Raw genomic sequence first — 12291 nt, 5'->3', positions numbered from 1 at the left:
CCTCAGATGGACTGATCTTTTCTCCAAATCTTCCAATTCCATTTGCAGTCCCTTTCTACACAAGACAACACAACACACACACAATCTCTCTCCTCCCCACCCTGCCACCCCTTGCAAGGTGACACCTGAGCTTTTTACTCCAATCACAGAATTTCAGGGCTGCTAATTTGTGGAGGCCAAAAAATGATCTACTTGGCAGATCACATTTTAGATCCTGGATCACAAGAACCCACACTCTCGTGAATGTTAAAAATGGTAGAAACATAAAGAGAGCCTGTTGCCAAAATGGACAGGACCCCAGGGATCTCCCAGAAATCCTCAGTCTTCATTCATTTGGGTGGTTTATGTTTTTCTTTAAATCCACTCCCTGGTTTGGATTTTGTATATTTTCCCCTAATGTCGGGGGGCGGGTATAAATAACACACAACCTTTGTTAAGATGAAAACTGGCAGTCCCCATGGCACCATCTCCAAGCGGCCAGTGCTGTGCACAAAATACTATTTTGGTCTATACTTGCTACTGGGGGGATGGGGCAACTGAAGCCCAGAGTTAGGAGGAAGCCCATGTAACATCCAGAGCAAGGCAGTGGCAGGGTCACCCCCAGAACCCAGAACCCAGAGCCCAGCTCCCACCAAGGCTTGCTGTTTTGGAAGAGAAGATTCAGGTCACAGAGCCCCCGGCAGAGGGTTGCCCCTATTTGCCACAGAATCTGGGTGCAGCTGTTCTCTAAGGAACCCTTGTCCCAGTTATCCCCTGACCCCTGCAGGTTGGGGCAGCCCCATTCTGTCCTCCTGGTGCCATGAGCAAGCTCTCCCTATCTTGGGCTTGGTTTCCTCACTTCCCAGGGCTACAGTGAAGATGACAAGTTCCTGGAGGCAAGCACTCTGAAAAAGATGAAGGTGGACGAGGGAGACGAGACTGTTGTCAGCCCCTTGCTCTATGCCTCAGCCTTTCTCCCTGGGAAATGGGCAGAGATGGTGCAGGTATGAGGGGACTGAGCTGGGCTGGAGGCAAAAGGAAGGAGGATGGTGGCTACAGAGAACAGTGGAGAAGGGCCACCACCAGCTTGGCCAGGGTGTCTCCTCATCCCCTGAGGACCCTCCTGGGGGGCAGCCAGCAGGGTCCCAGGCACTGAGTGTTAGGTAGGAGTCTGCCCAGGACTCAGGCCACAGGAGGCCGCGGGGGAGACTCATTTGGTCCTGCGAGCAGACACCCCACCAACCTGCAGACATGCTTACACATACACACACACACGCATACACACACACACACACACACACACCCCGCCCACCCACCCATGCAACGTGAACACACACACAACTCATGCATCGCGCACACTCTTGTACACATGCAAATGACCCCAAACCTCCCTACCCCCAGCCATCCCTGGGCACACAGTGGGGGCCAGCCTGCATCTCTCCTCCCCCAGGTCCCCAGCCCTAGGCCTGGCGGCTTCTCTGCCCCGCTGCCTGGGAGACACATGTGGTTTCAGTTAGCAGCAGAGCGGGCATTTCCGTCCCAGACATCAGGGCCCTGCCAGGCCCTGGCCCCAAGGGCGCCCACAAGAGGGGCCACCTTGGCCCCCATCCCTCCACTGGCCATCCCAGCAGCCCCAGAGGCCCCTCTCCCCAGGAAGACCCTGCTCTCGTCCTCCATGGTCTCCACCTCACCTGGAGCCGAATCCGTACCCTCTCTCGTGGGGACCGCTGTGCCCAGGCTCCAGCCACGGCTGCCCGCCTGCCTCCTCACTCCCGCTCTGTCTCTGTCTCGAGCAGGCTGAGCGGGATGGGAGGAGGGCAGGGTGTCAGGGGGGCGGGCGGGAGGGAGGGGAGGGGGCGTGTGGAAATGAAACTTTAATAACAGAGCCCCTTTTGTTTCCGAGCATATGGGATATTTCATACATACTGAAGACATTAGCCGTCTATATTTTTAAGGGCTCGGGCTAAAGGATGAATAAATACAGCCCATATTCTGCTCGGCAAACACGCACAAGAAGAGCGCTGACTTCTGGAGCATTTCAAAACCCAAAGAAAAAACCCCCGGTGACACCAGACACTTAAAAGTAAATATGTTTCCCAAACCCCAGGCTCGCCTTGCCCCCTCTCACAGTCACCTGGGGGCCTCCCACTGCCCTCCTTCCACCGTCCACTCTGCAGCAAGAAGAGCAAGGCCCTGGGGTCCAGCTCCCATCTCAAGTCTCTTTCCCAGCCTGCCCCTCTAGCCCCCAGCAGGATCCCAGGGTGTCAGAGTCCCCACAGAGCTTTGAAATCTTTGCCCTCCTCATGGCCCCCAGAAAAGGGCAGGGACTTGCCTGAGGTCACACAGCAAATCAGGAGCTTGAGCCAAGGGGCAGTGCCTTCTTTCATCAGGAGGGATCCCCCACTTCCCCACGTCGGGCTGGGGGTGGGGAGACCCCAGAGGGAGGGCTGAGGTGTGGGCTGGGAGAATGCCCGCCTGCCTTTTCCACTAGAGAGCTGTTCTGGGCACCCATCCAGGGGAGACGTCAGTTGGGCTGGAAACTGGGCCGGCCCCAGGAAATCCCCTTCAGGCTGGCAGATCCCAACAGGCCTGGAGACCTCAGGTGAGGGAGCCTCCCTCCCTGACAGCTTGGCTCCCAGCTCCCTTGTGCCTTCCATCTGTCCCCTTTGAGAAAAAAAAAAACAGAGGCCCAGAGAGGGTCAGTCCCTGACCAAGGTCACACAGCAAGATGTCGACAGAGTGAGAAATTGTGTCTTCAAACTCTGTCCTCAGCTCCCTCCAGACAGGGCCCCATCCTCCTGGTCTGCACTTTCCCCCACTGATGTGTATTCACCCCCTAGCCCCCACCATTCTTCTCAGAGTCCAATCTCTTCTTACCAGCTATCTAACCATCCATTTAGTTGAGTAATTAATGTAATGCTTGACACAGGAAAAAAATTCCCATGGTAAATGTGAACAATTTATTAGGATGGTATTGACTGCATTTCTACCCTGCCCCAAGCCCCATGCCAGGCACAAGGGACAAGCCCATACCCTCCCAGGGCTTGTGGAAGAGAAAGAGCCTCCTTTACAGACATCTTCTCCCCAGTTGGGAGAAAGTGAGACTCAGTGAGGTTCAGATGCTTCCCCAGGCCACGCTGGTGATAGGTAATGGGGCTGGGCCTCCAACCAGGATTTCCTGACTCCAGAATCAATGCTTGTTACCCTCTAGGGGCTCACTCATCACTTGCCGTGTCCTGGTCCCAAGACTGTCCAACACTGTGTTATTATTAAATATCTCTATAGGTAATACGAGCAGGCAGGCAGAGCACCCCCAAAACTTCCATAAAAGAGGAGCATTGATGCCAGAGCTGGAGCACTAGGTTCCTGGCCTTGCCCTGCCGTTAACAGCTGTGTGAGGTCCCATTGCTAAGGACACGGTTTCTCTCCTCTGTAAAGTAGGAGGGAAGATGAATCATGAAAATCATGTGATACAAAGGATGTGAGAGGGGATTTACCATGTACATGGTGATTTCCCTGTCTGGAATTTTACATCATGGATGGATCCTGGCATTCAGTCCTGTCTAGGTTCCAACATGCCCCGACTGGCCTCCTTACCAGTAGGTACCCCTTGCTGGAACCCACATCAGCCCCCAGAATCAGCCTCCTGAAGAAGCCCCTTCATCTTGTCACCCCCACAGTGACCCCACAGCAGTCAGTGAGTTAAAGGGGCACTCATGACCTCTAGGAACCTGGTCCGAATCTGAGCCTCCCTTCTCCTTCCCAACCCAGACACTCTACCCACATCGGCTTGGCATCCTTGGGCCTCCAGAAAGCTTTCCCTTCTCCAAGTGATCAGCACCCCCATCACCTGCTCATCACTTCTGCTTCTATCATCAGTTTACTGACTGAAGGTCCATGAACTTCAGGGTACAAGCTGGCTACTCTTTATTGGTGACAGCTCAGAGGTGTTTTTAGAAGGGGAGCTTCCAACGAGTTCTTGGCTGTGTTCTTCTAGGTAGGAAGGTTTCCAGGCAAATGAGAGGTGGTTGCCTCGATGCTCATTATTTCATAAGATGGACAATAAAATAACTTTTGTATTTCATGGGGAACTTACTCTGTGCCAGGTACTCGCTAGCGTTTCAGACGCATTATCTGCTCGCTCCTGACACCCTAACAATGGCAAGAGGAAGGTAGGGAGGCTAACCTGTTGGCCTGAAGCCCTCTGCCTGCACGGGGCATAGTCGTACTCATGCAGGGCCTGCTGGCGCCGGCCTGGGCTCCTCACTGCCTCTGGGTCAGTGTTTTCCATCCCATTGATAGTGTGGGCCTCCAGAGGAGTGAGATTTGGCCTCAGCCTCTTCAGCCTCCCCGCATTAGCATTGAGCTCAGCGCTTTGCTCTTAACCAGTGTGAGTCAACTGGCTGGGCTGATGCTGTTGGTTTTCTGATGGAAGGAGGTGGCATGTCTGTGCATATGTGCCCTGCTTCTCCGGCCTGGCGAGGCCTGCCCAGCCCACACGGAGGGTGGTGGGGCCATGCCACCTGGAAGGCAGTGGGCACTCACATGTGATCCTGGGGCTCCTGAGCATGAGGGTCTTGATCCACTGGACTTTCAACCCAGGCCTGTTCAACCTGGTGCTCCCTGCTCCCGGGAGGTCACTATACAGATGGGCACAGAGCACTAGTGCCTGGAGCACAGGAGGGCTCAGTGACCCTCCTTCATATGTGGATACTGAGGGGCTGGGAGCCCTCATGTCCAGGAAAACATTTCTTGAGCTCAGAATAAGGGGTTTTGAAGGTAGACCTGAAGAAATAGGAAACCTCCAAGTCCACTGCCCCTCATTCACCCATTTAGCAGAAGCCACAGGAAGACAGCAGGGATTGTCTTTTCTGTTTTTTTCTGGTTGCTCAAGCCAGAAGTTTTATTTTTTATTTTATTTGGGTTGCGCTGGGTCCTCGTTGTGACAAGGATTCTTCATTATGGTTTGCAGGCTTTCTCCAATTGCAGCACATGGCATGTGGGATCTTAGTTCCCCTACTAGGGAGCGAACTTGCTTCCCTTGCATCAGAAGGTGGATTCTTAATGACTGGATGCTGGACCACCAGGGAAATCCCTGCTTTTTTTGTATTTGAGCATCGTTGCTTTACAATATTGTGTTACTTTCTGTTGCACAGCAAAGTGAATCAGCTATACGTACATACGTATCCCCTCTTTTTTCAGATTTTTTTCCAATTTAGGTTATCACAGAGCATCGAGTCCCCTGTGCTATACAGTGGGCTCTCCCAAACAGGCTATGCCAAGACCCAGGACTGGGTTCCCAGGCCTTGCTGCTGCAGCTCTGCATGTGAGTTGCAGGCATCCTTTACCTTCCAGGGCGCCCTGTTAGGGATCAGAGTGTAAAGAGAAGGCCGGAGGATTGCTACCCTCACAAACACCACTGAGTGGACACTTGGCTGAACCAAAAATGTAAAATTCATACAGCTCCTTCCTTCCCCTTTAAGCTTTTATGCACTGATTTGGTCTTAACTGAATAGGGGGCCTAGGACAGAGAAGGGGGTGGCAGCCCCTTCTGAGTCTCCTGTTCAGCAGAACACTGCCCACCTGGCCCAGTGTCTTCGGGGCCCCAGGAAGGGCCCTTGGGCTGTTTGAGGGGTAGATTACAGGTCTAGGAACCCTCATCTCTGGCAGTGCAGCATTCACCAGGGCCCCCTCTGACACATGATCCGTCCTGATCAGATCACCGGTAATTGGGTTGCTTTGGGGGGTAAATTCCATCCAGATGTGGAGGGCGGGGTGGACTTCCTGAGCAAAGCAGAGGCGGGGTACTGATACACAGGGGCATGCAGCCAACTTGCCAAGCACCCGGGAGGCCTGGGATACAACTCCATCTTCTGAAAAGTTCAGAAGGAGAATTTCAGGGCCAGGGCATCTGAATCCAGCCCCCTGTAGCCGGCAGTTGGGGAAACTGAGGCCTTGAGAGCTTAGAAAACAGAAGGGACTGGTTCAGCCATGACTGGTGGGTCCCAGATCTCCTAAATCTGGGGGGTTTTGCATAAAGTAGGCAGGGTGGCCCCTTCCCCAGAAATTCCCATCAACCCTTGAGTTAGGAGGTCAGAAGTAGGGGTCAGGAGGTAAAGCATCTGGGGATCACCTCCAGCTAAAACCCCCAAAACCAGGGAGAGCTCTGTGTTGCATCTGTGGGGATTAGGGCAGGCAGAGGCTCCAGGGGAAGCCCTCCCGGCACCACCCACCCCTGCACACAGCCGGAGAACCTGTGGTCTGGGCCTCCTCTCCCAGGGGAGACCCCTCCTTGTCTCTCCTTTGACCTCCTTAGGCCACATACCTTCCTGGCTCCTTCGGGCTGACTTACTGGAAGGCAGGAAGAGGCCAGCCAGCCGTGGGGGTGTGGGTGGGGAGTGGGGGGCGGCGGGCACGAGAACTTGGAGAGAATGAGAGGAAATGGGGGGGGGTATTGGGCTACAGGGGTGGGGGGGGTAGATTAAGAAGGGAATTTTTTTCCTCCTGCCTCATGTTTTGGCTGCCTCAGTGTGAACATGTCTGGGCGCCTTATCGCGAAGGCCAGCGTGGTCTGCAAGAAAGAAAATAGTGTCTGCGGCAAGAAAAATTACATCTTGATAAAATATCCCTTTGGAAAGGCATTGTGGGTCTCTTATCAGCAGGCGGCTGGGTCCCACATACCTCTCGTCTGACCGTCCCAGGGCGGCAGCCCCCTCGGCTTCTTCCCCTTCCCCTGCCCCAGAAAGTGGTCTGTGCCGAAAATCTCTGGGCAGTAGGGTACCCACATCCTGTCTCTGTCTCTGATGCTGTGTGACCTGGGCCAAACCCCTTTCCTTCTTTGGGCCTCAGTTTCCCCTCAGTAAAGGGTGGGGAGGGATGCATGAGCCAGATGTGTTCTAAAGATCCTTCCAGCTTTAACACTTTGTGATACTGGCATTTTCATACCGCGGGGTTCTCTACGTTGTGAAAACTTCCAGCTTTCACCCAAACGCCATCACATACTAAAACTGTGCAGATCCCTTTCACTTCCATTAGACACATGAAGCGCTCAGCTACACCCCAGACGAAGCTACCCAACCCAGAGTCTGTGCAGCTGAGAAGTGGGTCCTTCCCAGCTCCTACCTGAGAAATCCCAGAAGAGCACAAGGCTTTCATTTCTTTTTAGACACAAATATTTGCTCCTCAAAATATTTCCTACATGGAAAACAGACAGGTGAAGCCACCGTGGCTTTTCTGGCCCAGGCCCCAACTGTCCCACTCGGGGAGCCTGCAAACCAGTGTTACAAATGGACCAAGGTCTGGACACGGCCAGGGAAGTCCTGGTTCGGCCACCACATTGTTGTATGAACTTGGAAGGCCCTTAGTTATTTATTTTCTTTATTTATTTGGCTGTGCCCGATCTTTGTTGTGGCATGTGGGATCTAGCTGCCTGACCAGGGATTGACCCCAGGTCCCCTGCATTGGGAGCATGGTGTCTTACCCATTGGACCACCAGAGAAGTCCCTGGAAGACCCTTTTGCCCTCTCTGAGCCTCAGTTTTGTCATCTTAAAAAAGTTAGGGGACTAATACTTACCATGCTCACTGCACTAACCACCTCACTGTTAGGAGGTAAACTAAATGGGAAGGAGGGTGTGCTCTGTAAACCCTAAGAGCTCTTCATCACCATCATCATCATTCCTGAGAAACTGGAGTCTGTGAATGTGAGACCTGGCAGGCCTTTTGAAGACCATCCCTCCTTTCTCATACAACTGGGGGAAGCCAGGCCCAGAGAAATGGGAAGGAACTTGACAAAGTTGTCATGAACCAGGGGCAAGGGGAGAGAGACAGGGAGATGGAGGAACCCCCTTCTTCCACCACCTTTGGAGTAAGAGTTGCCGTCTGTCCAGAAAGCCTGTCCATAGACTGGAGTGAGGACTTGTTGATCTGTAGAGATTTTGCCCACCAGACTGTTGCACTCACTGGGCAAACTCCAGGAGACGGTGAGGAACAGGGAAGCCTGGAGTGCTGCAGTCCATAGGGTCATGAAGAGTCGGACCATGACTTGGCAATTGAAGAACAAAAAAGAGATTTTACCCAGCTTGGAAATTCAATTTGAGCCCTCTGAGATACTCAGAGTCTGGGCTTTGCCCTCTTCCAGCCTCCCAGCCCTGCAGGGCAGGGATGGGCAGAAAGCCCCTTTGTGTAGAAACCAAGCCCCAGCTCTGACCCCTGTTTCTGTTCCCTAAAGAGCTGCCCCCGGCAGAGAAGCCTCATCTGCACTCCCCGAGCCCCACCCTGCCAGCCTCCCCTGCCACCTTCCACAAGGCCCTCCAGCCACGAGTCTTGGCCTGCTCACAGGATTCCACAGAGCAACTCTGTCCTCCGATCCTCTGGGTGGCAGGGTGTGGGCCAGCACACGTGTGAGAGTCCACAGTAGGCTGGGCAAAGACAGGGCCAAGGCCACCAAAATTGTGCAGGGTTCCTCCCTGCTCCCCACGGGGTCAGCCCCTGCCCCATACCTGAGTTCACTGAGCACCTCGGCTTGTCCTGCTTTGTCATTTCTGAGTCGTGCCCTGCCAGAGCTGGCAGCCCCCTCAAGGCCGCCACTGGCCATATGCAGCTCCTGGGCCACCATTGCACTGTCTGTGCATGGCTTGATTTCCCTCTGGCCCCAGACACTGCCTCAGAATCCTTCTTATCTCAGAAATCCAAGCCAGCACAGCACCAGTCAATCAGAGCAGACACAGATATTTTCACCTGTGAGAACAGTGCAGTCACAGGGCATGAGGCAGAGATCTAAGGCGCAGAAAGGAGAGGACACTTGCCTGAAGGCACACAGCAAGTCAGGGGCTGAACAGGGCACGAAGCCCAGTGCTCTCGGGCAGCTCCCGAAGGCTGAGAATCTGCAGAAAAGGAACTCCCCTCCGTGTGCTGGTGCATCCTTGCCTCAGTTCCCAACATTGCCCACACACAACCTCTTTACTGCTCCTTGTCCAGGCAGTGTCTCCAGTCCCAGGCCCTAAGCCTGTTTCCCTGCAAATGAGGAAGTCAGAAACTAAGCCGTAAGGGGTGCAGGTCAAAGAAATGGGTCTGTTCAGACTCCAGCGGCTGTCATCATGGATGACAAACCTCTGAAGGACTGTCGCGGGACAGAGGGAGTCTACAGGAAGGCAGATTGCTGTTCGGGCTAAGGAAGAGCTTTCTCGCAGTCAACCCTGCCCAATGATGAGAAATTCCTTACGAGGTAGCGAGCGCCCCATCACTGGGGAAATGCAAACAAGTTTCAGATTTCCACATAGGGCGGGCGGGGGTTGGGGGTGGTGTGAGAGGAGAGGCCCTCAAAAGCCCTTTTGTGCCCCAAGAGGGTGTGATTTGGGCAAACACACACAGTCACTCATGCTCACAAGCCACAGTCACGCCAACACAAGCCCCTCTGTCCTCTGAGAGCAGAGTCAAGGCTTTATTCCTGAGTGTCCTCTGTCGCTCAAGCCTTGGGCCAGTGTGGGGGGGGGCGGTGCTCAGAACCCCGAGATCGCTGTCATGCCCTCGCTGGCCCCTAGAGTACTGCCCAAATGCCTCCCTCTCCTCTGGGAGCCTTTCAGAATTTCTCCCAGCTGCAACTGTCTTCCCCACCTCCAAGTTCCCACACTAGTATGTTTTGTCACTCCAATTCCACCTTGAATCAGAACAGTTCTTCTCAAGATTATTTTTTGTGGCATAGGGACACCATGTGCAAACATCTAACCTCTCAGCATTGAGAAAGTTATTCTTTTAAAAGAATATCTTACATTCATTGAGGATAGGGTTGCCAGATTTAGCAAATAAAAATACATAATGCCCAGTTGAATGTGAATTGCAGTTAAATGGCAAATAATTTTTTTAGTCTAAGTGTGACCTATAAAATATTTAAGGTATACTAAAAATACTAGTGATTGTCTGAAACTTAAATGGAACTGGGCATCTTGCATTTTATCTGGCAGTGCTAATCTAGGAAAACGTCTTTGTTGGGCGTTAGCCCGTTTTTAACACAGTTCTCATACTGGTTAATCTTCCCTTTTATTTTTTAATCAAAGAAAGAACAAGTCTCAGGCTCTAGCTAGAATTTAACATTGTTTATTGTACTCTATTTATATGGTTATTGTGTATGACAAATGATACAGGTCTTCCACTTATGGTAGCATATATAAAGTTCTTTTTAAAAGGAATATATTCAAGTTTTTTAAAGGTGAGTCAATTTAAAGGAAAAAAGTTGTATAAGTAAAATCGCAGGCTAAACTTAGATATGGCCCAAACCAGGAAGGTGGCAGCTCAGGGATAAGTCCTGGGGCCGCCTGAGAAGGGGCTTCCCTCCTCCCCCATCTGCGGGCTCCCGGGGGCAGGGACCCTCCTTTCCGGGCTCAGTCCTCAGTCCCCTGTTGGCACAGGCTTGAGGATGGAATTCTCCCACCCCCAGGCAGGCCCTTGCGAAGTGCAGAGGTTTGGTCTGCCTGTGTCGAAATTCTGGGGTAGAAGTTTCAGCCCATCTTCCATTACTGAGGTCCCCGGAGCCCCTTTATACAAAACAGCCTCCCCAGTCCGGGCTCCACTTCAGAGAGGCTGTTTCTGTGGAGGCAGCCTCCAGGGACTTCTCAATGTGTTTCCAAGTCAAATCCAAACCTTTTCAGCTATGCCAGGAAACTACCCCTCCTTCCCCACTCTGGCTGTCTCTTGGAGTTGGGGCTGGGAGTAGGGGCTGTAGGGCTGTGTCCTCCCACATACCCCTTCCCCAGACCTCCCACCCTGGGCCTGGCACCCTGTCCAAATCCATCCTCCACACCCCCAGCTGAGGCTCGGAAGAGAGCCTTGAGTTGGAGCTGGGGAGTTGGGAGAGGAGCGCGGAAGGACTTAATTCCCTGGATGTCACTGATGGCCCCAGCTCTTCCTCAGAGCACGACTGGGCAGGACTGGGGACCTGTATTAGCAAGTCAGCTTCACATTAGCTCCCTCTCCTTAGAAAGCCCTTCCCCGATCTTTTTCTCATCAAGTGATAAGAGGTTTTGTGTGTGTGTGTTTTGGAGACTCTGTGTCAGGCATTTGAGCTAAGTACTTTCATAAATCTCATTTCACCCTCACAAGGACCCTCTGAGATAGGAAACGTCTTTATCCCATTCTACAGAAGAGAAAGTTGAGGCTCAGAAGAGTTAAGTAACTTGACCAAGGTGACACAGCAGAAAGGAATGAGCCCAGGATTTGAGCCAAGGCAGGGTGACTATAGACACCTTCACTGAGCTACCTCCCTCAACTGCAGGGTATCAGTACCAGAAAGTGTCTAGGAAGCAAAGTGGGAAACTGAGAGACCAACAACCGAGGGGCCGCCTGGCTCCCCTGATCCAATAGGAATCCCCTCCACCAGCATCTGATCCACCTTCACCAAATGGCTATGTGGCCTGGGGTAGCCCCTTGCTCTCTCTGGGCCTCTGGGTCCCCTCTGGACTCAATGACAGGGGCCTCAGTCAGGCTGTGATGGTCCCTCTACCCTCCTCCAGGAGACTTCGGTCTCAGTGTCCGTGGATCCAGGGGACCACGTTGGCCAGGGAGGGCCGGGGACCATCTCAGCTTGACTCCCCTCTTGATCCTCAGCAGAGATGCTTCTCCCAAAGGCGGAGGCAGGCTGGGCCCAGACATCAAAGGGCCTGCGCTGCTGGCGCTTTGATGCGGAGCCTTGTAAAGTAATAGGAAACATGAGGATGACAGCGTGCCCAGCCCAAAGTGCAGGCTTGGAAAAATGAAAAGAAAAGGCTTTTGGCAGCCCTCTGCTCGGGCTTTGGCTGAACTCGCGCCCCTCACAGCTGCCGGCAGCCTGTCCTCTCCACGCTAGGCTGTTTGCAGCCATCCCACAGGGTCGGGGCGGGGGGGTGGTGTGGATCCAGTGTACGACCTCCGGGCTGGAAGCCTCCCCCCACAGCAAAGGGACATGTCATCAGGGGCCCCTTTCTCTCAGCCTCCAGAAGGCATGGCAGATAGCAGAGAGCTGGGAGCTCACAAGTGGACCCTCATTTGACGATCCTTTAGCCCACCTCAGACCTCGAGATTGTGTGGCTCATAATTCAATACCTTGCATTTTCCATCCCTGTCAAATGTGTCAGGAGCAACTGACCAGACCATGGAGGGCTGTCATCCCTCTGCTTGAGACCTTTCAAGCAGACAGCTTGGGAATGTGTCCTGAGTGTTGAATGCATGTATCCTTTGACCCAGCAGTACCATGGCTAGGAATTCATCCAACATAAACCAGCCCATGTGCTCAAAGGGGGAGGCACAAGGGTATATTCACTGTGGGACTATTCGTGTAAGTG

At 53.2% G+C, this 12291-nt stretch overlaps 1 protein-coding gene across 2 annotated transcripts in view; it reads right to left on the bottom strand.

Annotated features, from left to right (window-relative positions):
* Positions 1-2481, bottom strand: part of SYNPO (synaptopodin) — a 60112-nt gene extending 57631 nt beyond the window's left edge. The window contains exon 1 of one of the 2 annotated variants that reach the window (XM_060415921.1): positions 2308-2481. The gene's annotated coding sequence lies outside the window, so the exon portion shown is untranslated. Of the gene's footprint in view, positions 1-1670; positions 1779-2307 lie in introns of those variants that run through there. The other variant, XM_027970410.3, reaches the window with a different exon arrangement.
* Between the last annotated feature and the right edge of the window lie 9810 nt (positions 2482-12291).

The sequence above is a fragment of the Ovis aries genome, chromosome 5 (genome assembly GCF_016772045.2).
Source record: "Ovis aries strain OAR_USU_Benz2616 breed Rambouillet chromosome 5, ARS-UI_Ramb_v3.0, whole genome shotgun sequence".
NCBI classification, from domain to species: domain Eukaryota; kingdom Metazoa; phylum Chordata; class Mammalia; order Artiodactyla; family Bovidae; genus Ovis; species Ovis aries.
This window is presented reverse-complemented; position numbering and strand designations above follow the sequence as displayed.